The sequence below is a fragment of the Anas acuta genome, chromosome Z (assembly GCF_963932015.1).
Source record: "Anas acuta chromosome Z, bAnaAcu1.1, whole genome shotgun sequence".
NCBI classification, from domain to species: domain Eukaryota; kingdom Metazoa; phylum Chordata; class Aves; order Anseriformes; family Anatidae; genus Anas; species Anas acuta.
The window spans coordinates 15004414-15022279 of NC_089017.1; the positions used below are offsets into that span (position 1 = coordinate 15004414).

The 17866-nt window shown below is 35.5% G+C and overlaps 1 long non-coding RNA gene across 4 annotated transcripts in view; it reads right to left on the reverse strand.

The window, feature by feature from the left end:
* Positions 1–17866, reverse strand: part of LOC137848169 (uncharacterized) — a 54597-nt gene that overhangs the window by 21550 nt on the left and 15181 nt on the right. Inside the window, exon 4 of one of the 4 annotated variants that reach the window (XR_011091198.1) lies at positions 8196–16896. The exons of the other annotated variants lie outside the window; for them this stretch is intronic. This is a non-coding gene — a long non-coding RNA (uncharacterized lncRNA). Of the gene's footprint in view, positions 1–8195; positions 16897–17866 lie in introns of those variants that run through there. 4 annotated transcript variants of the gene reach the window in all.

The following is a 17866-nucleotide window of genomic DNA, read 5'->3' on the forward strand; positions in this document are numbered from 1 at the left end:
GTTGTCAGTTGAATAACACATCAGGAAGTTATTGCCTAGCAAGCACATAGGAAAATGTCATTTAGCTGTGTGTTGTACCTCAGCTCCAGGCAACCAATAGATTCCAATTTCCCACTTTGCCTTTTTGTCTCTTCATTTCCACTTAGGCTTGAGTTTTGCAGCTGTTCTCTCCAGAAAAGCCAAAATTAGAAACTAGTGTTGTCACAGCTGAAAAAGATTTCAATCCATACCTCTAATACTACAGTATGTTAACCTCTGGCTCAAGCAGCTGGGAAGACCTCAGCTGCTTAAATAAGGCCACAACTGAAATACAGAAAAAAAAAAAAAAAAAAGAAAAAGAAAAAAAAAAGAAAAAAAAAAAAGAAGAGTTTATTAAGTAAAATATTTCACCATTACTGTCTGGTAATTTACCAGCTGCCAGGACAATCAACACACCTGGGGAAATTATGTTTTCCTAAAGGATGGTATTGCTGTCAAGTGTATTTTGTGAGAGCAGCAGAGAAGGCAGAGGAAGTTGAAAAAGGATATACACAACTACACAAAAGTACCTCCATGAGGTTTTCTGAGTCTGGCCCCAAAAATGTTTTCTGAAAATACATTGCTGTGCCCAGAAAGAAAGTTCCTAATGCTGTACTCATTCACAGAATGATTTCAAATGCACTGGGATGGAAGAAAACAGCTGAAATTCTGGTGTGGCAAACAAAGTTGTGAAAGTCTCAGGGGAAAACCTCTGCATGATGAATGACTGAAGTACAGCAGCAAAGCTGTTGTTGAAGGGGTAACAAAGGAAAAACCATGCCAACTAATACTTACCACAACATTAAACTTTTACTGAAACACATCACATTCTTTTTAATTGTGGTCAAAGCAGGTCAGTAGGCTTCAGATGAGCCAGGACTCTGACACAATGCTGTAATCTCTCATTATCATGAATGGTAGTATTCACACAGCCTAGTTCACCCAGACCATTAAATTGCCTTTGTCAATGAAGAATCAAAATTTGTTTATGTGGTGTTATTATGTGGCGTTATTTCTCTCTTTGGAGAGAAATTAAATCAAGTCTAAGAGAGTCTGTGTCACTTAACAGTCCAAAAATGCGTTCGGATTTATTTAAAAAATACTGATTACCTATCCTCTGCTCTGTACATTACAAAACACTCTTGAAAAGAAACCATTCCAGAGCATAATCTTGTTAGTTCCCAAGCAGCTCTGAAAAGTCAAGAAATACATAACCAATCAACTGACACGTAGCATCAAGAAAGTACATTTACTGTGTTGCCCTCATAGATTAATATGAACAGGATGGAGATATCAGTATATCCAACCAATATATGAATGGCTTATAGGTAATGTCTCTGTCTGCCAATGTGCAGCCAGATCTAGCAATAGCAAGCATTTCATTCGCTTATGTATAATTTTCAATTACTGTAAGTGAGGGAAGACTAGAAAGGCATGGGGCCATAATATTGTCCTGAATCACTTAAAGCATAATCATAGCTGCATATAATTATACCAAGTAAGTAGCAGTTACTGACACCCTGTAACACTGTATTTAACAGAAGTAGTCAAGACTGCAGGTAACTTTGCTTTTCCAAAACACTGATGATTAGGATGGGTCTCATAAAAGCAGTTTGATTTCAATTCACTTTTCTCAAGACCTGCTGCTAGAGGTCAGGTGCTATTCTAGCTGAAACAAATCTTTACAGAGGTTTAATCCAGCACACAAAAATTCCAAGTGAGGTTTCAGTTCAGCCAAGTCCTAAAGCACAGAAACAGTCCCTCCTAAATCCTGTGGCACCACTCAGATGCTTGAAGTTAAGCAAGTTTAAGTCACCTTTCAGAACTGGGATTTTACATTATATGTGATACATGGTAATGAATTTGCTGCTGGAAAAAAAAAATAATAAATAAAAAAAATTTAAAAAAAGGGAGCTTTGCTGTGTTGTGCTTTATTTATGGATTTATAAGGATGAGCCACATGATCTGCAAAACTGGGGAAAACACCAACCCTGGATTAGTTTAATGGGCTCGGTTGCCTAGTCATGCAACAGAAACAGCATAGCCAAAGGAATGTTAATGTCTCTGACCTAACTATTTTCATTGTTGCAACATCAGCAAGGTGCTACTGAAATAATCTCAAAGGTATTTTCAAAGGAGTGGGGCGATGCTGTTTCAAAATTTCCTTAAGGATGTCCCTGCCTTTAGCCATACCTATGGAGAAACTTCAGTGCTAACTTCTGGAGCCACACCTCTGTATCAAATACCAGAGTACTTATACTTTTGTATAATAATAATAATTAAAATACAGAAATGCCTTTTCAATACTAAGAGTTGCATTACAAGCCTCACAATCTTCTTCTACTTCTTAATAATGATATGTATGATTTTAAAGGAGTCTGAGACCAGATTAAGGTATGTCTTGGCGAGATAGCTCTCACTTATTTTCTGCATGAATGTGTGCACCGTCTGCAGTCTGTGAACAAAGCCTTAAGCCATTTTTGAGATCCTGAAATATGCACTGGGGCAGTGATTTGTTAGGTAACTCCCTCAGCTTGCTTCTGTGGCAGGACTCCAATACAACCTAGCCTTCAATTAAAAGGAAAGAGAGGATCTTTTTTCAGTCAGTGATTGATCATAAACTGGCACAGGTTTTTTGTCAACTTTGAAATCAGTCTACTGAAATTCAGTCTAAATGGTCTACTCCAGAATGTAGCATAAAGGCTGAAGAATGATGAAAAAATGTTAAAAGCACAAAGTGGAAAAGCGCACCAGGAAACAGCATAGTGTCCTTGGGGCAGTAAATGAAGTGCTGGATTCCAATACTGTTTTTTAAAATACTGTTTCTTACATGAGCTGATAAATTCTATAAGGGTGTCCAAAAGAATCACTGGGGTAAACTTGTCATCCAGCATGGAGGCATCCAGTAGAGAACAGAGCCTTTAAAAGACACCTCCATTGCCTGAACACTGTGCCTTATGTATGCTGTAAATTCAGAATCCAAAAGATAATTTCTAGTATTCAACACCTTGTGGTTCAATATAAGCAACAGCAGATAGAAAACTCACTACAGTACAGATAGTGTTTATGAAAAAAAAGCATATTTTTTTTTCCTGTCCATCAGTATAACAGCTCTGAGGACGATCTGTGCAACAGTTAGCCTCATTTTCATAAATTTCCCCTTGAATTCTCTTTTTAACAATGTTTTAATTTAGTTGGCAATTACAATTAAAATGTCACCCAAAGTTGTCATCTGAAGATATTGTAGCACATATGTAAGAGAAGGGAGGAACGTAAAGGAGAAATGAATGAGAGAAAGTGTTTCTCCATTTTCATACCTCTAAAGTAGGGTTTGGAGCTAAAAAGCTTACCAGTTAAGAAGTAGCTCTTTAGAAAGAACAATCAGGTTCTTTTATTTGTTTGTTTGTGGGTTGATTTGTTGTTGTTTGTTTGTTTGTTTGTTTTCATTAAAGTATCAGATGAAGATTTAGGCTTAGGTGAGTGTTTTAGACAGTCTGATCATTCCTCAGCTTTTAGACATTTGCTTCTTAATTCTGTGCAGTTTCTCTATGAATTTGCACTATATGCTAAGAAAACAGATTTTTGGTTTGGTTTGTTTTTTTGTTCTTCATGTATCCCTGCCTAAGGAATTAAAATAATTCTGGACAAGTAATATTAATTAAAGCACTGGAAGTATATGTTATTGTGCACATGGAAGTAGTCTGGGTAAAATTCAGCCCTGTGCTGAGCACAAAGCACTGCATCTGTAAGCCATGTTGACAGAAGATGGAATACACATGCAGATAGTATTAAATATTTAACTGGGGTGTATATGTCCATTATAGATTTCACATCATTCTTTGTAAGGATGTTTAAACAAAGGAATGACTATTCTGACGCAGTACAAGCCAAACAAAGCCATGGAAATCAAAGTCTAAGAATCAGTCTGTAAACACTGGGACAACATCCAAGAGAAGGAATGACTATCTGAATTTCTAACTGTTGTTAATTTGTGCATTTGCATGTCACAATTACCTTCTTTTTCTAAGAGCAGACTTTCACAGCATATATATATTATGTATATAGACGTATAGAATAATATGGATACATATGTATGACTGTATGTATAGAATTTTATACATACATATATATATGTGTATTATTTTGAGCAGCCTTTCTCTCTCTTTTGTTTGTCATCTGCAAGGTATGGTTCCCTTGACTCTAAAATAATAAAACTGCCAAATTGTCTGGAGATGCTGAATTAAGGTGTAATTGTGTTAGGGCTCAGTGTTTCTTTTAATGAACTTAAATATCCCAACACCTGTGGAGAGCATAGAGAATGTTATTACCTTCCTGGCAGAGTCAGCCTCTTTAGAATAATAGGACAAAAGTGGGAAATACAGGACCTGCTGGTCTGTATTTTTCCAAATGAATGTTTATTGCTCTGATGGTGAAAGAGAGAGAGAGGTGCTGAGGAGCAGAGAAGACAAGCACAGAAGAAAAGATAAACCTGCATAATATGTGTTTTCTTTCTTTGAAGCTGTTTTTGTGGAAAAAAAATAGTAATAAAGAAAAACAATATAGAGAGGTGTAAGACTCGTAGTTCAGCAGTTTTGGAATACCTGACTGCACATAAATTATGGTCATCTGTATACTAATTGTTGTCATTTCTGATTATGTAGCAGAAAATTCATGGTTAATAGCTCTAATTAACAACATGAGAAAAATAATTTTCTGACTCTGGCAGTATGTTTAAAATTTACATACCTGAATACAGAGGAAGGTGCATTTCTTGAATGTGCATACAAGGCAACTATGGTTTGCTGATGCATGGGAACTAGTAAACTTTAACCTCCATATGTAGTGAAACTGAGTGGCTTTTCCAGGATGCAATACCCCAACGGATGTTTACAAGGAGAACAATGAATTCATCTAAGAGATATGTTTTGTATTTTCTGCCTAATTGTTTTCAGGCAGCTATTTTTGCAATAAGTAAATTCAGATTTCCAAAAAAAGAAACAGTTTAGAATCTGCAAATTTACATAAAAGAAAAAAATCCAGATGGCTTTTGGATTTTGAGGTCACTCCAACACAGTCAAACTGTTACAGACCTGGTGCCACATTTGCTTATTTATGTGCATTGCTTTTTCTCAGTGAATGAAGTTGCAGACGGTGGGAGACTGGCTGTACCAAGGACTTAGCTGAGTGAGGCACAGGCTAGGAAGGTACTGTGCAAATTACTCAACATTGCTCAAACAATGCAGCTAATTCCCATTCTACCACACCTTTGTTATTCCAATCCCAATTGTCTCTTGAAGAGAGGCTTCAAATTGCACTGTATTTTGCAATCAGATTGCATGCCCAACTGACAAAGATGAGATCAGACTCTGGACATTTGTTCCAGGTGTTATTTGTCTTTCAGCCTCCAGGGATGCCCTCACCTTGTGTGTGAATCAACCATTCACCATAGTTGTTTCACTGGTCAGAAAATGAAGCAAGAAAGACAGCAGCATCTTTAGGCTTTTTAAAGCTTTCTGTCAGGACGAATGCTTTATCTGTGCAATGGGATTCACAACCATTTTGTCTTAGCTTAAGATTTCTAAATTGGCTTAATTGGGTACTACTGCTGGGAGTTGGACTCGATCCTTGTGAGTCCCTTTCAACTCAGGATATTCTCTTCTGTTCTGAGTCAAAAGTCATTAAGATTATGCTAATATTTTTTTCAGATTTGACTCATTGTACCTCAGAAACAAATCAATCCTCTCGTTGTGACTTGTAGACATCAGTATTGTAGAGGAAAATTAGTTCTTCAGATCTTCCTGTCTGGCATGCATACATCCTCCAGGTAAGGAAGGATGGAGCTTTATGGATGGAATTGTATGGATGGAACTTCTTAGTCTTAGTGGTCAGAAAATGTTTCCTACTGCATTACAATAATAATTTATTATATTCTGCCTGCCTAAAACATCCTAGAATGCCTGAGGCTGAGAAATACTCTTGTTCCTATCTCTGTCTTGTACCATCTACAACCTGTCAGACAGTCATGGGTGTGAGAGCCTTATTCAGCTTTCAGTTGATATCCATGGTTATAAAGAGCTGAATAGACAGAAAAAACAAAGAGAAAGCACTGTCTAGACACCACTTTTTGGCATGATTTCAAAGGATCAAGGTTTTTTTTTTTCTGTTTGTTTGTTTGTTTGTTTGTTTTTAAGATTAGGTTACTTCTTCTCAATCATATTTTCCTAGCTTTTGTTTTACAAAATCAGTAAAAACAACTATTTCAGAAAACAATAAGAAACCTGATTTTAATCATATTATCATCTCCAACCTTCCCCTCAAAAGTAGTAATATAATCTTTTACCACTCATGTCATTCCACAGACATGGTAGCAAAATATGCTTCTGCTCTCACCCATCCTGCAGGTCATCACACTTTAATTTCCAGTACTTCAGGTAACATTCCCATTTTCAACTACTGTATACAGGTATCAGAATATGTCAGCAAAAAGATTAATACACTTTAAGTGTTTTAATATATAGGCTATAAGCAATCTTGCAGACAATCCAAGCATGGGATCATACCCATATATCCCTGTAATATTGTATCACCACAGTTAGTAGCTGTTAGGCAATCAACTTCATACTGAATTGTAAGGCCTTAGGACTGAGGCTTGTCAAGCTTGCTCAGTCTGAACTTTTTTTGACCTGCCTGCAGCTTTGTTTTACTTGGTTTAGCTGTGACAATATTTTTTTAATTGACTAGGTGTCTATAGCTAATTTGTTATCTTTGTATGATACAACCACGGTTTTAAATGGCCAACAGTAACAATCAGTTATGCTATGTAGAATGAGATATTTACAACTCTAACAAAATGATGTACTGTAAAGAAATACAAGCCTGGTACAACAGCAGAGGCCTGGAGAAGCAGAGACATGGGATGTAGCATAGAGGAGTATAGGCATGGGATGATAAGAGATGTGGCACAGGCTTAGCATTGGAGACCCTACAGCTTACCCAGTCAGTTAAAGAAACTAAGATCTGGAGCAGGGCAAAACTAATTTTAAAGGTAATGAAGAAAACAAATAATACCTAGTATATATGATATATTTAATAAAAACAAAATAAATAAAATAAAATAATAAAATAAAATAAAATAAAATAAAATAAAATAAAATAAAATAAAATAAAATAAAATAAAATAAAATAAAATAAAATAAAATAAAATAAAAAAGTCTAAAAATATTCTAGCAAACACATAAAAATGACCTCTACTGTATCCTGGAGTGAGGAGAAAAGAAAAATAAAAAATTCTAGTCCTGTTGGCAAAGGTCTCCAGACACTGATAATTGATCTTAACACCCCCCCACCCCAACAACTTTTGATGAAACTACCAACCTTAGGATCAGAAGACCAGTAGAAGGGTGAACACAGTGCCAGAAGAAAGGGCAGAAACTAAGAAATGTGTGTAACAATTTCAATTGTATTATTACTATTAAAGAGATTTTTTTTCCATATGTAAATATTCTAACTTTATTAATAATATTTCTTTTTATATCAATTAGACTCAGACTAGTAATGATTAAACTTTTAACATTTCAGTTATACTAACAATAAACTTTTGACTGTATATGCATATAGTTAGGGTGTGTTTCCTCTTTGCCCCTAAAACAGATTTTGCACATAAGATCATGACTGATAAAAGTTGGACAGCTGCTGCACACAGTGTTGCAATGTTGTTGTACCTGTGATGTTTATCTTGGGGTAGGTACATGTTCATCCCTGACTTTGGAATGCACCAATTTGTTAATTTCAATTTGAGACAAACATACAGAGGAAATCCAACAAGTATGAAATACAAATGAGATGATAACATAGAATCATTCCACTCAGGATGGAGAGATCGTTTGGAAATAGCTGGCTTATGGGGGCTACCTGGCCCTGGATCTGCACTTGTCAAACCCTTGTATCAACAAAGTCCTAGTTATGTGCTCTCTTACATACACTCTTCCCCTTTCCCATTGAGCACTATAATATACACCATGACTTGACAAAGATGATTTGCCATTCAAAGGTGGAATACTTTCATTTGCCTAGGAAAAACATGGCTTGAACGGTTAGGGTGGAGTTTGGAGGTTTTCTCTCCTCAGATGCTGACATTGAGGACACTGGAGGAACACCCATTCCTCTCTCTCCTGCTGGGGAGTAAAACCATTAGACAAATAAAAAACAAACAAACAAACAAAAAGAGCCCCAGAGACTCTTGAGTCCTAGTTACAGCAGCAAAACATCACATTCATGGAGTTAAAATCCCCCAACCCCTACTTTGTAGGTTAGCTTGCCCAAGTGGCAAGGAATGGGTCCTGGCTCACCCTGCAATACCAGACTAGGCTTTGCCTGCAAATATGCTAGCTGACCCAAACTGAAATTATACCATGGACTGTGTTCACAGCATGAATGATTACATGTCTGTGTTAGGTCTATGGCATGACTGCACTTGGTTACTAGTATACAGGCAACAACTGAGACAATTTTTCACTGCATTACACTGCAAGCAAATTCAGTGGGCCAAATTTTACTCTTTCCCTGTAATTTAGCCAAGCCAAGTTAATATCCTGCTGGCTTCTGAGCCTCTCTGACTATGCTGGCTTTGCAATAAAATGGGAAACTGTCTGAAAATTTACAGCATACTTTGCTTCAAGTCTGAACTCCCCGCTGTGTCATAAGAGATAACTAGGCTGCATTTTAGTGCCTGTGGAGTAGTGGATAGCTACTGCTGGTCAGAGTTACTTGTACTTACCTGTCAAATGAAAGGAGTAGGAGAAAAAAGCCTCATATAAAAGTTGTTACTCACATAGATACAACTGTGACCTAAAATTACTTGTGATCTTCCTGGGGCCTTAGCTCAACTGGAAGAAATGTTTCTGACATGTACATAGTTCATGAAGATTAATAAATGGTCCAATCAGGTAGTATAGGTTTCAAATTTATGTTTGTTTTTAACTATTAATCTCAATAGATTTATTTATTTATTTATTACAGTAGTCCTCTTTGAATATTCCGTGATGCTTACAACAGTGTACACAAGCATTGCATATCTTATGAAAATTTCTTTTCTGACGGTGGGACTTGAAAAAAATGTTCTTAAAATTTGAACAATCTGAATCTGAAAAGGCCAGGTTCTGCACCTCAGGTCTGTACAGAGACTGTATTCTCTGTGAGTCCATATATAGAGGGAATGCCGTAATGTATGTCTTAGGTTACAGATTTATCTGTCCAACTCTGGCCATTTTTTAGTTACATGAGCACCATACCTCACATGCCCTGGTGCAAAGGAGATTTTTCTCTTCTCTTGCAGTTCAGGAGAGAAAAGTAAGCCTTCACCCATTTGTCCAGCACTGCTGAAATTGGCAAGCTCTGCCCTACCTCCCTTTATCACACCTCAGGGAAAGGGAAAAGGCAAACATACAGTTGTCCTGGAGCACTCAGGCAGGGGTGGTCTGCACTACAAAAGGCTCCATAGACCCACATAGCATGGTATTGCTATCTACTAATATTCTTGATATTGTTAGCTTCACGTGTGTTATAAGTGTGACAGTATTTCCACAATAACTGCCTCTACTCATATATTTAACCTAATCAACCTGTCTCATCTCCTTTATATTCAGTGCTGAATGCCAACAGCCTTAGGCTTTCTTGTTGTGGCTGCTAAACTGAATTAAAGGTTGTATTAAACTGTACTAACAAATATCTAAATATCTGCCTGACAGTATTCTGCCCTGTAAACAGTGAGTGCAGTTTGCAGAGGGATATCAGGTAGCCACAACAATGGAAGAAAAGCCCAGAAGTCCAATCTGTGAATGTGTGGGGGGACCATCCTGGGGTTTGAGAATAGCTCCATGAGTGAATTAAAATTTATCTCAACTCTATCTCTATTCAAAGACACAGATAAAATGATCTATAACCACCTTCTATGGTTTTCTTGTAAGTGGGAATCATCTAGCTATGTAGATCTGTTAAGTATGGCAGATCCTCTACAGATCTTGTAGAAACCCACATGGAAAATGGTCTTGGCCAGGGAAGGAGAAATGTATAGAAGAACTGTGGAGGTGGAAGAAGGGGGCTGTGGGCAGACAGCTTAAAATTTTGTATTAAGAACACTGATGTGTATTGAAGGACTCAATGCTACAGTGATCCCAGGACCACGGGAACATAATAATAGCTCTGATTCAGATGTTGCATCCCTTTTCTCAGTAAGTTGCTTGAACAATTTCTGAGACTGTCTACATGCTCCAAAACAGGCAAAATACAACACAGAAACAAATAGTAAGTGCGGTGTAAAGTAACTTTCTTACACTTTAGAAAATAAAATTCTAAATCAACTTCGGTACCAAAAGTATGAAAATGTATTTTAAATTAAATTATTATAAAATCAAATTATTTTTAAATCAAAGGTGTCTTCCAAGGATATAAATCTTGTGCATATTTAAAGCACTGAAACTGAGAGCATTATGATTATATATACATAACAGTTTACAGTAAATCTTTTATCATTTCTGACTCAGAGTTACATGGAACAGTGTTTCTTCTTCTACCCATAAATTCCTTCAGATGAGATGCCACTTATCTCCAAAAGCAGGATGTTTTTAATTAAAAAGGGATAAGATAAGTTGAAATGATACCTCATTCCTAGTATCTTTATTACTATAAAAGGCAAATACAATAGCTTTCAGTCCAGCTTATATTCCTAGGAATCAGTCATGTAAACTTTAAAAATAGGTGCTTATGGAGATTGTCATGGCTACATCAGTTGTTATTGAGCTCATATCTTAATTTTATATTATTTTGTGGATGAAACAAATGTAATTTAAATTGGGTAATCTTTCTTATTTAAAGCAAAAATTCCTTTGGTGTATGTGTGCCACATATCAGATAATACAAAAGAAATAAAAAAAATCTATTGAATTTCTGTGAGCATCTAGTATATTTAATAATGTCATTTTTTCAAACCTTCTCCAATCACTCTCCCTCCAAGATACCCTTAAAAAACGAATCATCTCACAAAAAAAAGAGGAAAAAAAAATGAAGTTCTACATTTAATTTCTTTTTGACTCCAAAGGATTTTGTATTTTTGCTATACCAGTCCTATTAAAAACACCATTCAGACATGGGAGTACAATATCTGTTTTCCTTTGTTATCATCACTGGAATAATACTTCAAAGCATACAGGGGAACATGTGCAAGCAAACTACTGAGCCCTGTGTATACAATCTGCTGGAGTTCAGGGAAAGAGAAGAAAATTATTTCCTTATAAGCCTCTACACCAGCACGATGAGCACACAACTCAAGAGACGTAAATATCAAAGAGCACACAGAGCAACACAGTCATATCCCAAACAAAACTCTGTCAGCAGCTTTCCTTTAGCATGGGACCAGAATATAGTCCAAGGGTTACTAATATTTAACAACCTGAGTTCAGTGTTTGACTTGAAAGCAAAACCAGGGAAGATGTTTGTGTTTTCACATCCAAATGCATGCAGATACTAGTTTCCTGAAAGTCTACACAGGCAGAAAAAAATACATCTGTCCCTCTTGACTTTCATATTCTTTCTTTTCCAGCATCAAGCTCCAGTTCTTAAACAGCACTATGATGTGAGAAGCAGATCCATGAACACAAGAATGACCAATTAATTTTAGTTATAAACAAAATTATTGGATTCATATTTGTTATTCTCTTCCAAAGAGTATACATGGTGCATTAATGAAATATAAGGAATAATTGCTTATAAATTGAATTTTATCTCAGCTTTATACTTAGTTTAAAAGTTTTAAGTGGTTAGATCAACAACAACAATTCTTGCAAATAAATCTGCCTTTAATTAATTTGGACTACTCTAAGTAAAAAATATTATAATTGCTTGTATATGCCTGCTGATCTAACTGTATTGCTTAGATTATGAAAAGAATCCAAGAGTTGTTCATCCAGTTTCAGAAAGACTGACATCCTCACTCCCTTGTCCTTTTTGGAAATGTTAGTCTTTATTAATGTACTAAGGATAACATCTAGCTTTATTATTATTATTTTATTATTATTATTGTTACAAATATTTAAAGGAATTGACATACTTCAAACTATCCCAGAAAAGGTACAGTTTTCACATACTGTGAGTGTAAGCCAGCTGGTCAGCTTCCCCAGGGAGATGGTGTGCATTATATTTTATTTTATATGTAAATTTAAAACACTCTGAACAAAGCTTCTGAGCAATGGTTTTCCATTCTGAAAGCATAATAAATTGTATTAATCTTATTGTAATACTTTCATATCAACTTGATTCCTATTTGTAAAACTATCTTTCCACAATTTACTTTGTTCTGAATTTGTTCTTTTTCTATTAAGCTATTTATTTCCATACTGAAAATGTAAAATTACCTACTACATCCCTGGTCGTGTTCTTTGCCTATTTAAAGATTGTAATTCTGAACATCTATCATTTGCAGGAGAAACATTACTAAAGCATAGCAGTGCTTTTGTTTGTTAAGATGTTTTTCTTTCCTTTTTCTCCATTTAATTTCAACATGACAAAGTGTAAAAATTGTATGAACCAAAAAGTGTTGAAATAACCTGTGTGACCAGATAAAACGTAATTTACCAAAATTATATATTAATTTTAATTATAATTAAATAAATTATAATTAATTTATTTAATGTCATTTTACTTATGTCAACTTTATTTATAATTATAAATAAATTATAATTAAATAAAATCAATTAAATTATAATTAAATAAAATTTAATTTATTTATTAAAATTTAATTTAATGTTCATAGACATTGAAGAAGTTCGTAAAGAAGTAGCAGAGAGGATGACTCATAATCAAAAGAAAAAGAAATGGTAGAAAATTTGGCATGTTGAAATAACTGTCCATGTATCTGGCATTAAAAAAGGGGGGAGGGGAGGCAGGAAATAAAAAAAGTGGAAAAGAAGAACTAGAGTAAATATTACATTCAAATAAAAGACCTAAAACAAATTCAATATCATGTATTCACACCCCAGAGAAAGTTTGTGTTCATGAACCAAGTTCAGAACCATGTTCTGAACCATGTTCAGAAGCAAGCTGTAAACATGGCACTACATGACTTCACCTTTTGTATAAACTGTGATATACACAACAGGAAATGGCATCAAAATTCTCAAATGCAAACCCTATTCAACATGCAGAGTAATCTCTCTCATTTAAGTTTACCTTTGGCTCCAGTTTGGCTGACACTTCAAAGACTGCTCTCGTACCAGGGCAGTGAAATATCAGTACTATGATAACATTGGCTATGTTTGTAAAGCAATAAATGGAAGTTTTTGAGGTCTTTTTTAAGGTCTTTGTTGGTATCTTTTTGAACCATAGTTATGCCGAATAAAATTCAGAACACTATGGAAAGCAATTAAACCCAACTAAGTACCTCATGATTTACAAGCTGTGTTGGTGATACACAGGACTCATATTTGTCCTCTGCACAGGGTAAAATGTTGCTTTTGAAAATTACTAAGGACTTTGGTACAGTCATTTTGAGCCATTTGTTTCCCTCCCTTAAATCTGCTGCCCAGTAGCATGCCTGGGACACTTTTCTATACTCTGAACTGTCGGAGAACTTCCATCCAAACACAGCTCTGGAATTTGAAACTTTGAGCCTACTTGCAGCTATGAAAAGCATTCCTCATTTTGTGGGAATGAATCCTCCATTTCTGGACTTTCAAATGCAGCTGCACTGGACCAGTAGACATTGCCATGACTTGCCTAAATTTCTCATAATGAGTTATTACAGCTTCTGTACCATTGTGATGTCTACTGCAGATAATACCATGAAGATTTATTCTTGCCAATGGTTTTCTTCATATTAGGTTGTCAATCCACACAACTGATCTCCTCCTTTTAGCCATGTCAATAACTGTCTTTGTTGAGAAAGGTAAACAAGCAGTGTGTAATTGTCTCAAACCCATAATACCAAGTGTCAACTTAATTCCAAGACATAATTAAGTTTAGGGCTGCAGCCGGATTTATAGGGTGAAATCACACAAACTCATATGAAAGTCCATTCTTTCTGTGATGTGCTCAGGGCCTTCCTATAAACTCTGAAGGGTAACAGAAAAGGAAGCTCCAAGACAATAAAATTGCTTTCTAGGGGAACAGTAAGAGAGTAAAACATACCGAGGCTTGGCTGGGACAAAGGAAAAAAAAAAAAAAAGAGCCTAGGAAAATGTATGCATCATGGAGCACAGCTGAAAATTAAGGAAAAATTATCAGGCCATGCAACAAGTAAGATATGGAAAGAAAGCATACCAAAAGAAAAATATAAAAAGGGACAGCATGTAAAAAATAAACAAACAAAAAAACCCTTCAAATTGGATGAAGGAAAAAGAATCTAAGGACAGGAAGCAAGAACATTTCTCTAGAAAGGAAGAATAAAGAGAAAGACTGAAAGAAACAAACTGAAAGGAGTATCAAAATTGAAACAAATGGCAAATAAGAATCAGGTGTCATTTTTCATGGTTTCTACTCTGAGTAGTTTGTTCCCTTTGCTCAAAAGTGAAAGAATGGAAGGCAATAAGGGAAGGGGTCCTGTTGTCTTCCTTGCAGGTCTGGAAATGGAAAATATCCTATTGGAGCACTTGCCATATTTCCATTCAAAATATTACAATTAATTTCCCTATCTCAGACAGCAAAGTACCTATGCAAATCACATTCTGGCTGTGTTGATACAGCAAGAGTTTAAGTGCAGACCACCAGCAAGCCAAGAGAAGACATTCTATGCCAGGATTTCTAAAGAAGCCTCCAAAGATTAGGCACTGGAATTACGTGTATATCTAAGTCTACAAGGCTTAAAATTCCTACCTATCACTGTTTTAGGAAATGCAAAATATGAGATACTTGATGTATTGTTACATGCAAAAAGGGAATAAGAATGGTTGGTCCTCTACTATTATGATTAAAAGAGGTTCATTTGGTCAGATGCTATTGCTTATTCTCTGAACAAGTGCAGCAAATCTGAGTGGACTTATACCTTAGGGTCATAGCCAAAATCCCAAAAATGTACAGATAGAGCTGTTTGTTATCTGTTATCAGTAATCTTTTATCTTCCTTTTGAAGGTAACCTATTCATCAACTCCTGCAAAGTTTCATAGGGCTTTCCTTTTCTTCTTTTTTTTTTTTGTCCTCCCTGATTTCCTTTGCAGAAATGAAAGAAAAGGGTTTTGTTTGTTTGTTTGTTTGTTTGTTGGTTGTCTGGTTAGTTTTATTATTATTTTTTTTCAGTATAAAGTTTAATTATTGGAGGCTTTTCTTATTTTCTTACTGATCATACATTTTTGAAATGGTGAGTTGGAGGGGCTCATGGAAAGAGAAATGACAAACACTCCAGGTGAAAAAATAAAAGTAAAAAAATGGCTTCTCTGTTAGTGACATTCTTCCTAACCCTTTAAAATATTCAATAGAAAACAATGAATTTAATTTCCTTGTTCTTTTTCTGGGTTGTAAATTTGTTGCAGAGATTTTCTGAGCAAGCCTGAACCCACTTACTTTTTTGGTACTTAGGTTCAATATATTAGTTTGAATAGTTTTTGGGAAACAGCATATTTTCTAATGAAAATTTTATGGCAATTTTATTTACTAAATACTTTCTTAATGCAATTAATTTTTAAATGGTTAGAAGTAGTGGATTAGCCAAAGAACAATGATACTGAAATCAGAAAAGTACGGGAAAAGTACAAGGAAAACAAGTCAATCAAACCATTTCTGGATGTCATCTGAGAAATATCAGATGAGAAAAAGGAACACTTTGCCATATTCTCTTTCTTAATTTATTTCAATTTTCAAATTTCAGATAGTTTGATGCTACTAAGATGAAGCTTGCTTGCTTATAATTAATTTAGGATTAATGGGCTTTCTGCTCACTGGGTGAAAGAAGAGAATTTTGTTTTAGAAATTGCAAGAGAATTTCCAGTTGTTTTAGCGTAACTTATATGAGCTTCTAATGAAAAAATTAATCTTCACTGTGAGGACACAGCTTCCCAAATAGTCACTCTTGACCAACTTAACTGTAGCGGCAAAAAGTGTTTAACATCATTTTTATTCTGACACAATAGACAACCACTGGAAAGATCAAAGAGCTAATTAAAGTTGCATTCATCAACATTCATCCTTAAATAAAGTTGAGGCAGACTGAAAAGCTAGGCATACAAATATACAAGGTTTAGCAAGCAGTAATGTGAAAAAGGCTTCCTACTGTATGGATCATTTCAAGATACAGTACTTTACCTCCATTTCTATATTGCCTCCTAAAGGTAGTGTTTCTAAAGCAGCAAAATCAATGGTCAAAACATTTTTTATTTTAAGGTATGCTTTGTTCTATAGGAGAGACTGCACAGTGTTGAAGATACAAGTAGAAGCTTGGGAAAATAGAAAATAAAATCCTTAGATAATTTACAGAATGGAATTCACAATAAGAAGTACTTTTACAACCCATTGTAATACTTGTAAGAAGCTTGCTCACAGTTCACAAATCATTTAATATCATGGGCCACATTAAAAGTAGGAACCCTGTGATTATCCAGTGTTTGTAAATGTGAGTATTGAAACGAAAAGCAATTGCTGCCTTATGCAGTTATTTGTTCTGGATACTACTTTATGTGTTCTGGATACTGTGTCTAGTATTCAACTGAAAACTGATATAGTTATAAAAAAGAATAATAATGAGACTTTTTTTTCCCCTAAGTAAAGCTTGATCTCATCAGTAAAACAAAAATTTCTGACCATCTTGCTCCAATTGCTTCACTTGAAAAAATGGATGCATTCTGGAAGAGCATTTTCACACACATAAAGTGCAAGGCCTCGTGCTGGTATTTCTCTGACCTATCAAGAAAAAAGTTTGCCTGAGTCAGTAAATAAAAAGAAAAATCCTCAAAGTTGAAGTTAATAATCAAAATTTTTCTCTAATGCAAGAGATTTCTTCTATGGATTAATGGTATTTCTGACTAGTATGTCTAGATTGGAACAAAAATAAACATGTTGAATGATTGTGCATACTGAGCACTAATTTGACAGCACCCATAATCAGCAATTGAGGCTACTGAACCTGAAACCAGAGGAAAACTTTGATCTGAACAGTTACTGTTTGCTTTGGGTTGCAGATGCCATTACAAAGCCCTGACGCAGATTGGTCTCCTCTGAACTGGAAGTTAAATGAGTAAGAGCAAATGTTGCAGATGCAGCAGTTGTACACATTGGGAGCCTTGTGATCAGCCCAAGCTGCTTTTCTAGACTAAATCTAACTCAGTCACAAAGACGGCTTGCCCTTTTGTTCCTGAGCGGCAAGTGACCTCACTGAAATGTTCACAATCTGATGCCACCCTTCTAGGACAGATTTCCAAAACCCAGCTCAAGCCTAGAAAACCCTGGGGCTCCCTTTAGCACTCAGTCTTCTTCTAAGGTGCACTTTAAAAAGACTATGAATAAATTGTCTTGTAATTCAGCTGCTTTCTATATATACGCTTAACTTCATCCCTTTCCCTCCCCACTCCTCCAACGAGATTTGAAACCAAATTTTCAATAAGTCACCTAACATAACATGACAAAAGGCTCCAGCTTGCTTTTTAACTAATGAAATTTTCAGCCATCTATTACCCAGGTACAAAGTCACCATTTACTCAGAAATGGTCAGTTCTGTGGTCCTGTACCCCTTACAGCATATAAATAAAGAATTTAGTGAAATCACCATCTATCTATCTATCTATCTATCTATCTATCTATCTATCTACTTACTGCACAGGAAGAGGAATTTCTTTTCTGTGCCATAGATAGACAATCTTCAGTATCCCAGCTG